We start from the raw sequence: 15,886 nt of genomic DNA, 5'->3' as shown, positions 1-15,886 counted from the left end.
GACAGAAAGCAAACATTTTAAGATGCACAGCCAGCAGCAGGTGACCTCGGCCCATCGCCACATCCGGCCTATTCGCTTTATAAAGTCACTTAGGGATTACCCACTGCTGTCTGCCTCATCACGTTTCTCATAAACAAGCAGCACTTAACGGCTAGCAACGCCTCCACTAAACCGCCTAATTACTCTGCCTGAAGAAACAGGTGCAACGCTCCATTTATCCTCAGCTCTGTTTCAGAGCGAGAGAGAGAGAAAAAAGATGGAAAAATAAAGCAACATATCAAGCATAACTTGTTTTGTGGAGCTATAGCTTGGAACAACACAGGCAAACAATCCAGAAATTTGCGTCGCGGACACCGTTATGGAGTAGCGGAAGAGCGAGGGTCTCGAGTGCCCGCCACGACCTGAGCCGAATTTCAATGAAAAGATGAGGGCCATCAAAACAGGGTTTAAAGAGGACAATCCAGCTGACCTTGAAACGTGGAATAAGAGCGCAGATTCGGTCCGCCGAGACACATCTGCCGCGCTTTTTAGGACAGGAAGCGCTAAGACATCGGCAGCACTTGCTGCATGTCACAGCGCGTTGTACATTCAGATGTTCATTCATTTCGTCTTAGATTCACCTCCCGCTGGACTGGTGGAACTGAACTTTCCGTTACGCGAAACGTGTAAAGTTTCTCGATCTGATTCTGTTGCTAAAATGAATCTGTTATCATTTTGGCGCATTTTAGCGGTTATTGTTTGTCTGCCGCGCTGTTATTCCCCCTCCCCAGGCCGCCACATGCTACTGACCCCCACGCCTTCTGATACAGAAGTGGGGTTTTCACAACTGCCTTGCAATGAATGGCCCTTAATGGACTCCTACTTAATCCTCCTTATAAAAATCATGCCACTAATTACTGCAGGAACGCCCAAAACCAAACCACAAATGTATGAAACCATAGAAGAAGAATGCTGCTTCCACACTGATCATGTGCTTGGCCCTGTAGGCATACAAGGACTTAAACACACAGCCACTGCAACTGCAGGATATAACATTTGCCCACTGGATAACAAACCCAAGAATTACAATAAATAATGAAAAAAAATCACCCACTCCTTTGCTGACTTCAGAATATATAACACCTGCACACAAACCCACACAACATAAACAATGCATGGCATTGCAGCTGTAGACTAAATGAATCAAAGTAATCCTGAAAACCTCTATGTGCCGTCGATGTGGAAATGTATCTTACATTTACAATTTCACACCGGTCATCAGTTTTGCGCAACACGGTAAACAGCAACGAATTCCCGCAATCTAACAATCTAATTACTTTGCCCTGTATAAAATAGCATAACAGATTAAAGTTTAAAATTCTCCTAATTACATTAGTTACTGACCTAATTAAAATTTTATTACTCGCCTATCATGTTTATGAGAGGATAATATTAATTACACTCTAGGTATTTGAAACATTAAATATGCATGAACTAATACTATGCCTTCCTATTTATCTGAGTGGTTGTTAAATGTGCATGGGGACGGTATGTGCTACAGTTCACTAGCACCAAGGCGATAGTGGGTGTGCTCAGTATTTCCCTGGAGGAGAATGGACAGAGATGCAGTTGATCTTATTAGGATGTGGCTAAACTGACCAATAATGCTTTCATGTCTCCATATTTGCCATCACCATATTTCTCGCCTGGGGAGGAGACTGACAGAGTGACTGCAGGGTGAAGTGTGATTGCCGCAGCAGAGGGAGGGAGTATTCCCAGCAGAGGGAGGGAGTATTCCCAGCAGAGGGAGGGAACAGCAGAGGAACAGAGCAGCAGAGGGAGGGAGTATTCCCAGACTGTAGTAGGTCACAGGAGGACCATAATCTCAGGTGGACCATAATCTCAGGAGGACCATAATCTCAGGTGGACTATAATCTCAGGAGGACCATAATCTCTAAATCTCCTCATCTGTGAGCACCAGACTCTTGAAATGAACAGGCTGCCTCGTTGGTTTAGTTTAAAAGGTGTAGCTATGGTTATGCATGTCTTTGTCAGCTCTCCCCACCTAACAGACACACACACACACACCCCTTCCCACCTAACCCCCCCCCCCCCACACACACACACCTTTTCCCACCTAGGAGACCCTAGCAAACCCACAGTGCACAATCTGACCGTTGATGTGGAGTATGTAGGTGTGTTTACACATGCACACTCACCCCCCCCCCCCCCACACACACACAGTGTGATGGTTCATGGGATGAAACAGTTGGACAATCTGTGTCTTTTATTCAAGGCATGAGAAGATACCTGCTCAGATGAACTAGTGACTTCTGAAATTAATATCCATGTATTTCATCAGAGAAGAAGTAAACAATATGTTTACACACGCACAGTGCTATCAGACACCTGTTGATAAGGACTGAAAAATGATAAAAAAGCACACACTGCTGCATTTAAAACCCAAACTGCATTTGGTCATTATCATCATTACTCAACAATGGTGCAACAACCCATTCATGACTCAGTGTGGGATTAGGCATGCATGCAAATGACATTACAGACATTTGCAGCAGTGTGTGGCTGTTCAAACCTGAACCTGTTTCACGTCAATTCCATTGTCCATTTGTGTGGATTATATCTTCATTCTGATTCAATACTTCTGAGAATTAGTTGTACACAGTCTGAAGCAAGACAACATGGAACAGCACATACACACACACACACCATAAAATAAGACCTGAAAATGCAGCACTTTCTGTATACTAATATGTAGCGCTGTCTTAAGTGAGCAACGAAGCCCTGCTGAGATGCCGCTCTAAAAAACACACAACACACAGTGTAACTGTCTATGAGCAGATGTAGGGACAGTGAGCTCCATCACCAGATTAATACCTGATCTTGTCATTGGGATAAGATCTTCTTATCCTCTTAATCCAATTTATCCAGCTCCTACCCCTGAGGGATTTAGCACTGAACTGTCTTTCAGGATGAAACACCGTTCTCTCTTGCTCACTCTCCCCCTGTATGTCAGAGAATTAAGATTATGTAGTATTGTTTTGTCTTATGTTGTCTTAAGACTGTACCCCTCAGATGGTCAGAGAGAACTGGGAGCTAGTGGCGAGAACAGCGGTCACTAAATGTGATCTGGAACACACCAGAATGGGTCAGATCTTGACCAATTCTAGCAGTAGAATCTGGATTTAAGTATATGATTCTTTTTTTTTTTCCATTTCAAACCTTAAATATGTTTCTTTGAAAGTGTAGTTTGATTTTTTTCATTTACTAATGAGGAAGTGCTACTAAATATCCCCAAACAGAACTTTTAATCCCAGGTTTGACTTGTAATTGCTGTGATTCATTATCAATATATTATTCCTCCCCAGTTTATTAGACTCCACTAAAGTGGACTCAGTGCATCTTAAAGCTTTAACACCAAAGGACAACACATTAGCAAGATAGCCATTTCCGTTTATACACGAGCCAAATCAACCAACCAATCAAGCCCCATTAAAACTAGAGTGCTAGAGGGACTATGATGTAAATGATGTCTTTTTATACGCCATTAGAGAACAGACGCCACTGGTCACTGCAGTTCGGCTACACACAGAGCTACGAAACACAATCACAATTACTCACAAATGACTCTCTGCTTGCGTTACACTCCTGCTCATGTCTGTATGAGATTGGGATATTCTATGGCATTGTTTGGGATTTTGGTAAAATGCTGAACCTACCATTTCAGATCATCTGAACTCTTTGAACATTCACATAATCTGACAGATAACTTCTGGATATTACTTTGTGTCAGATGTAATTTTCATTAGCACAACATGACAAACTGCTCTGGTCAGTAAATAGAGGTGGACAAAAATATAGATTGCAATACTTTTTTTGGCAACAACACAATACATGTAACAGTACTTAATGTGTGAGATTAGCTAACAAGGTATGAAAAAGACGAAATGCACTAGAAAAACTCATATAAAACATACTCATATAAAATGGTCATTTAAAACAATGAGTTCAATAACATTTTAATCAATATTCATAAACTAATATGCTATTTAACAAAGAACTGTTGGTGAACAAAAGAGTAAACACCAGAGAGTTGCCTAATGGCTGGGTTACCATATAACACTACTTGTTATTATTATGTCCTAGGACAACTGGACAATATGTCCTGGACATTTGGTCATTATGTCCTGGATATTTGGTCATTATGTCCTGGACATTTGGTCATTATGTCCTGGATATTTGGTCATTATGTCCTGGACATTTGGTCTAGTGTGTCTGCCTTTGTCGCCTCACCTTTTTTGTTTACGTTCTCTCTGTTCTCTCTGCTCCCTCTGTTCTCTCTGTTCCTTCTGTTCTCTCTGTTCCTTCTGTTCTCTCTGTTCCTTCTGTTCTCTCTGTTCCTTCTGTTCTCTCTGTTCTGTTCTCTCTGTTCCTTCTGTTCTCTCTGTTCTGTTCTCTCTGTTCCTTCTGTTCTCTCTGTTCTGTTCTCTCTGTTCCTTCTGTTCTCTCTGTTCCTTCTGTTCTCTGTTCTCTCTGTTCTCTCTATTCTCTCTGTTCTCTCTATTCTCTCTGTTCTCTCTGTTCTCTCTATTCTCTGTTCTCTCTATTCTCTCTGTTCTCTCTATTCTCTGTTCTCTCTATTCTCTATTCTCTGTTCTCTCTATTCTCTGTTCTCTCTGTTCTGTTCTCTCTATTCTGTTCTCTCTGTTCTGTTCTCTCTATTCTCTGTTCTCTGTTCTCTCTATTCTCTGTTCTCTCTATTCTCTGTATTCTCTATTCTCTGTTCTCTCTATTCTCTGTTCTCTCTATTCTCTGTTCTCTCTATTCTCTGTTCTCTGTATTCTCTGTTCTCTCTATTCTGTTCTCTCTGTTCTGTTCTCTCTGTTCTGTTCTCTCTATTCTCTGTTCTCTCTATTCTCTATTCTCTGTTCTCTCTATTCTCTGTTCTCTCTGTTCTCTCTATTCTCTGTTCTCTCTGTTCTCTCTATTCTCTGTTCTCTCTATTCTCTGTTCTCTCTATTCTCTGTTCCTTCTGTTCTGTTCTCTGTTCCTTCTGTTCTCTGTTCCCTCTGCATTCTCATGTATCTACTAGCCATGTGGGCTGAATGATCTAAGCATTAAAAAGCTTCTAATTTAAATAAGGACTTAGTAAGTTTTTGCTAAACACTGTGTAGGATCTGATACCATACAGTGTATCTGACTTACCTACTATTAATTATTGCACCAACCACTTATTTAGACTTTATATAGTTATTATATAATAAGATTTGTAATCATCTGAATAGGCTAGTAAACGATATAATTGTCGCTGGTTGCCCCTCTAGTGTTGCAATTCTGTTGGCACCAGCACCGTGTGGTTTTGTTTTTGTTTCATGTTGTCTTCACCCACTGTGTTTTGCTATCCATGCTCTGTATTGTCTTCACCTGTGTCTCATCATTTCCCCCTAATTCACTGGTGTGTGTGTGTGTGTGTGTGCGCGTGTGTGTATACTCCTTTTCACTGAATTTCTTTGTATGCATCTATTTGCAATTTCCTTGTGGTTTTGCTTTGTTTCATGTCTTTATGTTTTCAGGTTTTGTATCTCTGTGGGCTGTTGTAAGGACAACAACAGACTTGCTCTAAATAAAACATTGCGCTCTACCTCTACTCGTCAACCTTTACAATAAACATCTACTGAGGTAGAACCGAGGTCCAGCATTATCACAGCCCGTCTGAATGAAGACGTGACGAGGCTTATCCCATAGAATCCATCAAGATAAACTAAGCTTCAGAATTCGCCTCGGCAGGTCCATCCAAATGCACATGTTGCCTAAGTAACTGAACAGAGATTAATGTTATCTTTCTTTTAATCTAAAATGCCTCTTGATCCGCAGGCTTGTAGAAATATGCCAAACCCTGTTAAGTAACTTGGCCCGTGGATCTCCTCCTTTATGTCACCATTTCTCATCTTACAACCCTACTGGCAACCTTCAGGAAAGGACTTGGTCTGATGTAAAAGAAAGGAGTTTTATACACTCACTAGATGCTTAGAAGCACCTGTCAATGCATAAGAATGAACTTATCTCTAGGTTTATTTTATAAGTTTTCACTTACAGACTGGCCCGACTGTTGGCAGCAGGTCTGCTCAGAGCAATTCAAACCCTCAGGATTTTTGTTAATTATGTTCATTTTCATTTGTGAATCTGTACATGGACTTGCTACAGTAGTCTAGACTGCATTACGATGTGACTGTAGAAGATGGAATATGGATGACAGAGAAGACGACAGAGGCACTTCCAATGTGAGGGCAATATTACATAAGAACAGCACCAAAGCTTCTGAGTAACTATCCAATGCAACACCTGCCTGTGAAACACCTGCCTGTGCAAAACCTGCTGTGCAACACCTGCCTGAGCAACACCTGCTTGTGCATTGCCTGTCTTGTGCAACACCTGACACAGCAGGTCTTAGCATATGTCCGTGTTCCTGTCACAGTAGGCCAGTCCCCTACCGGGAAGGACACGCCTACTCCAGACCACTAACCTGCCCCGCTCACAATCACCTGTCTTCTAACAGGAGTCACCTGCCCCTTCTTACCATCTGTCACTTATATATTCCTGCAGGTTCGGAATGACAGCGCTGCACATTAGCCGACGAGACCTCAAGTGCCCATCGGTGCAACGCTGCTACAAATAAGGAGATTTTATATATATATATGTGTGTGTGTGTGTGTGTGTGTGTGTGTGTGTGTGTGCCTTCTACAAACATTGTCTGTATAATTTACACTCCTCTTTTCTGAGAATACTTTTCACATCAGGTGGCTGACTCATGGTCTATCTCAGTGTCTTTGGGTGTGACCATGCTCTCAAAAAACTCTACAGGACACACACAGCTCTTTAGAACACACACAGCTCTACAGGAGATACAAAGTTTTATGGTGGAGACACAAATCTATAGGACAGACATAGGCCTGAGATGTCAAGATCAGCATTTGTCACAGAGCGCTATGACTGCATACTTGTGTTAAACTGAAGTACTCTGAGGTATTATGGGTATGGAAGAAAAAATTCTGATTTCAACGAAAGTGCATTCCATAATCCATCTAAATTAGAGTACCAGTATTACTCTATCTGAGTACTGCTCAAGGTAACACACACATTCACACAAATAAAAGTTGTTAAGAAATGAACAAGAAAAAGGCACACTACAGCTATACTGAGACACGCATTTAACAGAAAGACAATTACAAACACATAATCATCCCAAGACTTCAACATTCATGAACATAAATCAAAAGAATGCCAGATGATCTCACACAACAGACACACTCTTTAAGTAGTACTCCATGGAAGTAACTCTTTCTTGAAATAGCACTCTTCGCTCGCTTCGAGGCTACATCTAGCAGCGCTAATGTTGGCAGCGCTTATGCTAACAACGCTAATGGCACTATCGGCACAGCCAACGGCGCATGCGCAGAGCCCACCATAGAACAACGCCCTCTCATCATCACGGAGAGTGACGTGAGGAGAGTGTTCAAAAGAGTGAATACCAGGAAGGCGGCGGGACCGGATGGTATCTGCGGGAGAGTCCTCAAAGCCTGCATAGACCAGCTCGCCCCGGTATTCACCCACATCTTTAATATCTCCCTAACACTCGGTATCATCCCATCCAGCTTCAAGCGTTCCACCATCGTTCCCATCCCGAAAAAACCTCGACTCTCCGGCCTCAATGACTACTGCCCTGTTGCCTTCACATCAGTCGTGATGAAGTGCTTTGAGAAGCTAGTCAGAGATTTCATCACATCTTCACTGCCAGCGTCCATGGACCCACTGCAGTTTGGGTCACGCCACAACCGCTCCACTGATGATGCAATTGCACATCTACTCCACACCACACTGACCCACCTGGACAAAGGGAGGGGTAATTATGTTAAAATGCTGTTTGTCGACTACAGTTCAGCATTTAACACCATCATCCCCTCCCTACTCACTACTAAGTTGGAGGATCTAGGACTGCATACATCCCTGTGCTACTGGATCTCCAACTTCTTAACAGACAGACCACAATCAGTACGGGTGGGCAACTGTATCTCATCCACCCTCATCATCAGCACTGCAGCTCCTCAGGGTTGTGTCCTAAGCCCCGACTGCACAGCCACTTCCAGCTCCACCATCATTGTCAAGTTTACTGACGATACCGTCGTCATGGGCCTGATCTCGGACAACGATGAGAGGGCATACCTGGAGGAGATTAAACACCTGGAAAACTGGTACCAGGAAAATAATCTCCTAAACATCAGCAAGACAAATGAGCCGATCGTGGACTGCAGCAAGAAGCAGGAGCGGCACTACCAATCTGTTAGGATCAGTGGAACCAGGGTGGAGAGAGTAGATAGTTTCAGTTAACTTGGTGTTCACATCTCGCATGACCTGTCCTGGTCCTGCCACACCAACTCCATGGCAAAGAAGGCTCGTCAGCATCTTTACCACCTCAGACGCCTAAGAGATTTCAGACTCCAAAGTACTGCGTAACTTCTACAACTGCACTATTGAGAGCATCCTCGGACCCCACCCATCGCAACAATAGACTCTTCTCTCTGTTGAGGTCAGGAAAGCGCTTTCGCTCCCTGATGACCAAGACAGAGAGACTGAAGAGGAGCTTCTTCCCACAGGCTGTTCGGGTCCTGAATCAGGGAAACTGATAAACTGTGGGGACCACCAATTGTAAGCTGGAACTGTACATTGTGTACATACACTTATACATATCCATATATACATTGTATGTTGTGTATATAAACATAATATACATATATTGTACATACATTGTTAATAAATTTTGTATATATATATAGATATATATTTCCCTATACACCCCTGTTTTTTCTCCTCAGTTTGGACAGATCACAGACAGAACTTGAAACTTGAAACACTCTTTTAAAGTAACACTCTTGAAGTAGCACTCTTTTGAAATAGCACTCTCTTGAAGTAACTCTCTTGAAGTAGCACTTTTTTGAAGTAGCACTCTCTTGCTTTAAAGTAACACTCTTGAAGTAGCACTCTTTTGAAGTAACACTCTCTTGAAGTAGCACTCTCTTGTAGTAACACTCTTTTAAAGTAACACTCTTGAAGTAGCACTCTTGAAGTAGCACTCTCTTGAAGTAGCACTCTTTTGAAGTAGCACTCTTGTAGTAACAGTCTTTTAAAGTAACACTCTTGAAGTAACTCTTGAAGTAGCACTCTTTTGAAGTAACACTTGAAGTAGCACTCTTGGAGTAGCACTCTCTTGAACTAACTCTCTGGAAGTAGCACTCTCTTGAAGTAGCACTCCTTTGAAGTAACACTTTCTTGAAGTAGCACTCTTTTGAAGTAGCACTCTCTTGAAGTATCACACTTTTAAAGTAACACTCTTGAAGTAGCACTCTTTTGAAGTAGCACTCTTAAAGTAGCACTCTTTTAAGGTAACACTCTTGAAATAACGTTCTTGAAGTAGCACTCTTTTAAAGTAACACTCTTGAAGTAGTACTCTTTTTAAGTAGCACTCTTGAAGTAGCACTCCCTGCTGCCTACCACTAGGCTGCCAATATGTTTTTTGCGAACCCACACAAAACCACAGAGATGACAGTGAAGATTGCGAGTAGGAGAATTTAATCAGGTGGTGTGGGACTTTTTCCTCAGTGTCCCAACCAAATCCACTGGTCTATTAGAACAGCATACTCTGTGAAACATAAAACATGCCACAGCAACTGACTGACACAATTTCTTACCTGTTACACACAATAACATGTCGTGTTTTTATAGACTGGCATTTACGTTGTTTGCTTTGCATACGTAAATGCTTTCTTAACCATGACTGCCTACCTGTGATGATTGATAGGGAACACACACACACACACACACACAGGAAGTGACTCCACTGAGTTCTCTAGCTCATATGGAAACAAGGCTATGTGTTTCTACCACCTGCACATAACTTGTACACATATTTTTCTGTGTGTGCATGTGTGTGTGTGTGTGTGTGTGTGTGTGTGTGTGTGTGTGTGTGTGTGTATGGATGGGGGTAGGTATATTTTTATTGTTGGTCTTCTGTGGTTACATGGCAACAAGGTACTCCTAAGAATGCCCCCTGTTCAGATTCTGCACTCAAACATTTAAGAATTGTACACTTGTGTACTCATTTCCTGTTCCATTATTGATTGGTTGCTATTTGACTGTGCATCACAGACTATGACATAGAGAATTAAGTAAACTTTTAAGTAAATACCCATTACACTCCCATTTTGATGTGTTTTAATGCTGTCACGGTACGGCCCCTCCCCCTGAATGTCTCCTCGTGTGTGTGTGTGTGTGTGTGTGTGTGTGTGTGTGTGTGTGTGTGTGTGTGTGTGTGTGTGTGCGTTTGTCAATGTGGCCATGCCCTCCCTGTGTCTCACACCTGCTCCTCATTGTGTCATTATCATATATGTATAAAAGTCTGTCGTTTACGCGTTTGTGTTGTCGGTGTTTAATCCCATTAGTCTGTGTGTTATGACGTGTATGTTATATGTGCAATAAAACATATGCTTATGTTCAACACGACCCATCCTCGCATCCTTCTATAACTCGCGTTACAAATGCATTTAATGTGTTTTTAATGCTTAGTTACCACTCAGTTCTGCAACACCTTCAAAAGTAATCAAATGAATCTGGATTTTATTTTAAAAATCTGACCCTCAAAATGTATTAATTTTAAGTAATATGGTTTTATGCAAGAAAAGATTTCTGACAAAAATTACTGAAAACTGCTGTTTACAAGAGTATTCAACTCATGAGCTAAGGTAGACACTGTCCTAACAAGGGTTGCCTTACAATGTACCTCTACATTAAGAAGTTAATATTTTATGAATAAAAGATTGTATCTTTTGTATTTCCTAAACAATAAAATATATTTTCACATAATATAGGTGAGATAAAAGAAGAGTTATAATAACTTTTGCATGTTTACCAAGACATTTCGATTGGCAAAGCTTTAAAATAAACCCAAGTGAACTGAGTTCACTTGGAAATGGAATAAGCGCCAACAGCGGTGAGCCCTCAGCAACTGTACCACTTCCACTAGTCTCGTATTATCTCTACCAGACCTGTTCTCAAATTCTTCGGTGTTGTCACTGTGTCACTCCTTACCAGTGCAAACTCTTTGATGTCCTTCAGGCAGTTATCTTGTTGACTCAGTCACTACTACAGAGCCTCAACTGAAGAAATTTCTCAATCTTTCTCTGTCTCTTTAGTTTACATCTGTGGTTACACCACTGACAGCTGCTTCTGTTCTCAAGCAGATGCTGCTTTTCAGTGTTTGCAGACCTGAAACATTATTAGTGGTTATTTTGTCCCCTTTCTTTAGGCTTTCCAGCGCCTTGTCATCGGTCGATGAAGTGGCCCCACGAGCAACTAGGTTCGAGGATTACTGCCTAAAGTTGCCACATTTTGTTTCCAAATATATTCCACAAATATTCCAATTGTCTTCTTTTAATAAAAAAGGCAAGTTCATCTCACAGTTTGCTTACATCGCTTTTGTGCAACAGTACTGTAAAAGTCCCTGTTAATTCATCTACCATTGCTCAGACTGTGAATTTGAAGGAAAGTTGTGAAAATGGAGACCAAACAGCAGTCTAAGAAAATTCAGAGACAGTTATAAAAAATTCACAAGATACAAAATGCTACAAAATAATATGACATAAAATAAAGTGTTTGGCTATCCCAGTGAACAGGGTTGGATCAATTGTGAGGAAATGAAAGCTGCATTATACTACCCAGTCACCCTAACCTAACCCTAACCTAACCCTATCCTCATTTATAACATCAGTCAAACACAGAGGACAGCAGTCACTTTGAAGGAGCTAAACAGTTCAGTTGATGAGACCAGACTGGACTGGAAGGTGCATACATCTGGCCTGTATGGGAGGGTGACTAGAAATAAGCCATTAATTAAGGTCCAGCTAAAATATGGGAATGATTTGTGGTTAGATGAGACAACAATAAGGGGTTTTGGACAAAACTGAACAGTACTCATTCTTCAACAAACACCATTCCAACAGTGACAGGGTGGGGTGGGCAGCCTGGACTTTATGTTTTATTACTTAGTAATTAGGCTTCATGAATTTCACTGTGTAAATCCCACCAGAGGGAGAAGTTAATTTCTATAGTAGCAGTTAATGATTCCAGTAACATACATAGATCTTGTGAGATGTGACACCACATGGCTACCTTCTAGCCATGATGCTTCTTTAATTATAAACTTTTGACCTTTCACCAGCCTGACATTCCACCAATAGCAAACCATTTGGCCATATACACATATATGTATACAAATAGCATCAACATCAACCTCAGAGCCACATATTTTCTTCAAAGTGTTCTTCAATATCAGTGAGATATTGAGAGGTAGAGTGGTGGTAGAATGGTAGCATAATGGCTGAATGTTAGTAGAATGGTAGAGTAATGGTAGCATGGTCTTCAAATGGTAGTTTAATGGTTGAGTGGTAGTAGAATGGCAGAGTAATAGTTGAGTGGTGGTTGAATTGTAGTGTAATGGTAGAGTGGCGGTACAATAGTAGAGTAATGGTAGAGTGGTGGTAGAATGGTAGTGTAATGGTAGAGGGGTGGTAGAATGTTAGTGTAATGTTAGAGTGGTGGTAGAGTGATGGTAGAGTGGCGGTACAATGGTAGAGTAATGGTAGAGTGGTGGTAGAATGGTAGTGTAATGGTAGAGGGGTGGTAGAATGTTAGTGTAATGTTAGAGTGGTGGTAGAGTGATGGTAGAGTGGCGGTACAATGGTAGAGTAATGGTAGAGTGGTGGTAGAATGGTAGTGTAATGGTAGAGGGGTGGTAGAATGGTAGAGTAATGGTAGAGTGGTGGTAGAATGGTAGTGTAATGGTAGAGTGGTGGTAGAATGGTAGAGTAATGGTAGAGTGGTGGTAGAATGGTAGAGTAATGGTAGAGTGGTGGTAGAATGGTAGTGTAATGGTAGAGTGGTGGTAGAATGGTAGAGTAATGGTAGAGTGGTGGTAGAATGGTAGAGTAATGGTAGAGTGGTGGTAGAATGGTAGTGTAATGGTAGAGGGGTGGTAGAATGGTAGTGTAATGGTAGAGGGGTGGTAGAATGGTAGAGTAATGGTAGAGGGGTGGTAGAATGGTAGTGTAATGGTAGAGTGGTGGTAGAATGGTAGAGTAATGGTAGAGTGGTGGTAGAATGGTAGTGTAATGGTAAAGTGGTGGTAGAGTAATGGTAGAGTGGTGGTAGAATGGTAGAGTAATGGTAGAGTGGTGGTAGAATGGTAGAGTAATGGTAGAGTGGTGGTAGAATGGTAGAGTAATGGTAGAGTGGTGGTAGAATGGTAGTGTAATGGTAGAGGGGTGGTAGAATGGTAGAGTAATGGTAGAGTGGTGGTAGAATGGTAGAGTAATGGTAGAGTGGTGGTAGAATGGTAGTGTAATGGTAGAGTGGTGGTAGAATGGTAGTGTAATGGTAGAGTGGTGGTAGAATGGTAGAGTAATGGTAGAGTGGTGGTAGAATGGTAGAGTAATGGTAGAGTGGTGGTAGAATGGTAGTGTAATGGTAGAGTGGTGGTAGAATGGTAGAGTAATGGTAGAGTGGTGGTAGAATGGTAGTGTAATGGTAGAGTGGTGGTAGAATGGTAGTGTAATGGTAGAGTGGTGGTAGAATGGTAGTGTAATGGTAGAGTGGTGGTAGAATGGTAGTGTAATGGTAGAGTGGTGGTAGAATGGTAGAGTAATGGTAGAGTGGTGGTAGAATGGTAGAGTAATGGTAGAGTGGTGGTAGAATGGTAGTGTAATGGTAGAGTGGTGGTAGAATGGTAGAGTAATGGTAGAGTGGTGGTAGAATGGTAGTGTAATGGTAGAGTGGTGGTAGAATGGTAGTGTAATGGTAGAGTGGTGGTAGAATGGTAGTGTAATGGTAGAGTGGTGGTAGAATGGTAGTGTAATGGTAGAGTGGTGGTAGAATGGTAGAGTAATGGTAGAGTGGTGGTAGAATGGTAGTGTAATGGTAGAGTGGTGGTAGAATGGTAGAGTAATGGTAGAGTGGTGGTAGAATGGTAGTGTAATGGTAGAGTGGTGGTAGAATGGTAGTGTAATGGTAGAGTGGTGGTAGAATGGTAGTGTAATGGTAGAGGGGTGGTAGAATGTTAGTGTAATGTTAGAGTGGTGGTAGAGTGATGGTAGAATGGTAGAGAAATGGCAGAGCGGTGGTAGAATGGTAAAGTAATAGGAAATTGGTGGTATAATGGTAGAGTAATGGTTGAGTGATGGTAGAGTGGTTGTAGAATGGTAGTGTAATGGTAGAGTGGTGGTAGAATGGTAGTGTAATGGTAAAGTGGTGGTAGAGTAATGGTTGAGTATAGCAGTAGATAGGGACTTAAAACATGGAGCTCTAGGGAGGCACATAACACTATGCGCTCCATCAGAAGCAATGGCCTCAAGCAGAGTCCTAGACCAATTAAAGTCCAATGACACAGCATGAATAATTCACTTGCTCATGGTTAGCCAACCTCAGTCAATTTACACATTTAATTACTAGAGCCCCTGATCTACTCATACATGCTCACAGTCACTTCTCTTCCTAATGGTAATAAGCTGTACATCACTATTCCACAGGGCTGCCTGCCTTTAAACAGACAACACATGAATACCGACAATGATCAACTGCGATCAGCACAGGGCAAGCAGAACATTCTGTAGGCTTTGAACTTTTGACATTTTATCTCAATATCTCTAATATAGCAGCAGTCTATACTGTCACAAGAGTAAAAGACAAGCCTACAGCTCTGGGTTATTTAGAGCATTTCAGACTTCATGACAGGTGACCCAGTATTGAGGAATATTAATATTTGTTCTTTAACTTTGAACCAAGCAAGAGGATACACTCAGTGGATAAGAGAGATTCCATTCTTTTTTAATCACTTGTCACTGGAGTGTTTGCTAATCTGGAATCTCCAGAGGGTGAAAAGAAGCAGATATTCCTTGGATTTTACACCAGACCAGGGAGCTCCTTCTGTTCCCACTAAGCCCAGGGGAGGCTCCCCTAGTCTTTTTGGAGTTCCAAACCAGAACAACATACGCAAAACAACACAGCAAACCAACAATAGGGCGACAGCTGGGTTGCAAGTGCAAACATTGCTTCCAGCAAGTGTGTCTGCACTGGATACCAAATGCTGTTCCATGATTTCAACAATGCTGAGGTAATAATGACTGTGCCTGCTCATAATATCATGTTTCTGTTTTGATGACATGCATTCCAACATTTAATCTAAATTAAGATCACACTGGTTTCTTAAACCCTTCAAACAGAACTGTGTCTCTTGAGTGATAATGCAGAGATAATATCTGCAGCTTGCAATGCAAACTCTGTTCGCTCGGCATCATTCAGATCTAGAATCAGTTTGTCAAAGATCTGCTGGTCTTAAAAGACAAAGTGTTCAACTGTCTGTATTTCGTTTTTTTTTTCTGGGACATAAAGTGTAGTTAAGGTGTCTCTTGTGATCCTTAGGCATTTTGTTGAGAGGACTGTAAGTACCCTATGTGGAGTGCATGCGAAAGATGGTACCATGACCATCTACGTAAATTACATATTTACAACAGCTATATGAGTGTATTCTTTAGTCTTTCACTTAAGAAACATTTTGAGTACTATAATTATTCACTAACAATACTTCGACCGCCATTTCTGCAAAAAGCTATTTCATAATTTCAGGATAACTAAGAAATGCACATTTGCAAGACAATCACTGTTTCTTTAGCTTTTGCTGATAATGATCTTAAATGATCTTATTTTCTAGTTGTGGTATTTGAAATTGCAGCATGAGGGCAACACAAATATATCTATGACATTACCAATTTATAAGGGATGTATAAGC

The 15,886-nt window shown here is 41.4% G+C and overlaps 1 protein-coding gene across 2 annotated transcripts in view; it reads right to left on the bottom strand.

Annotated features, from left to right (window-relative positions):
- si:ch211-126j24.1 (phosphofurin acidic cluster sorting protein 2) overlaps positions 1-15,886 on the bottom strand; it is a 55,104-nt gene that overhangs the window by 38,011 nt on the left and 1,207 nt on the right. The gene's annotated exons all lie outside the window — the stretch shown is intronic.

This window comes from Electrophorus electricus, chromosome 26 (assembly GCF_013358815.1).
Source record: "Electrophorus electricus isolate fEleEle1 chromosome 26, fEleEle1.pri, whole genome shotgun sequence".
Lineage (NCBI taxonomy): Eukaryota > Metazoa > Chordata > Actinopteri > Gymnotiformes > Gymnotidae > Electrophorus > Electrophorus electricus.
Note: the sequence above shows the minus strand (reverse complement) of the source record. Positions and strands in the feature narration are given on the sequence as shown.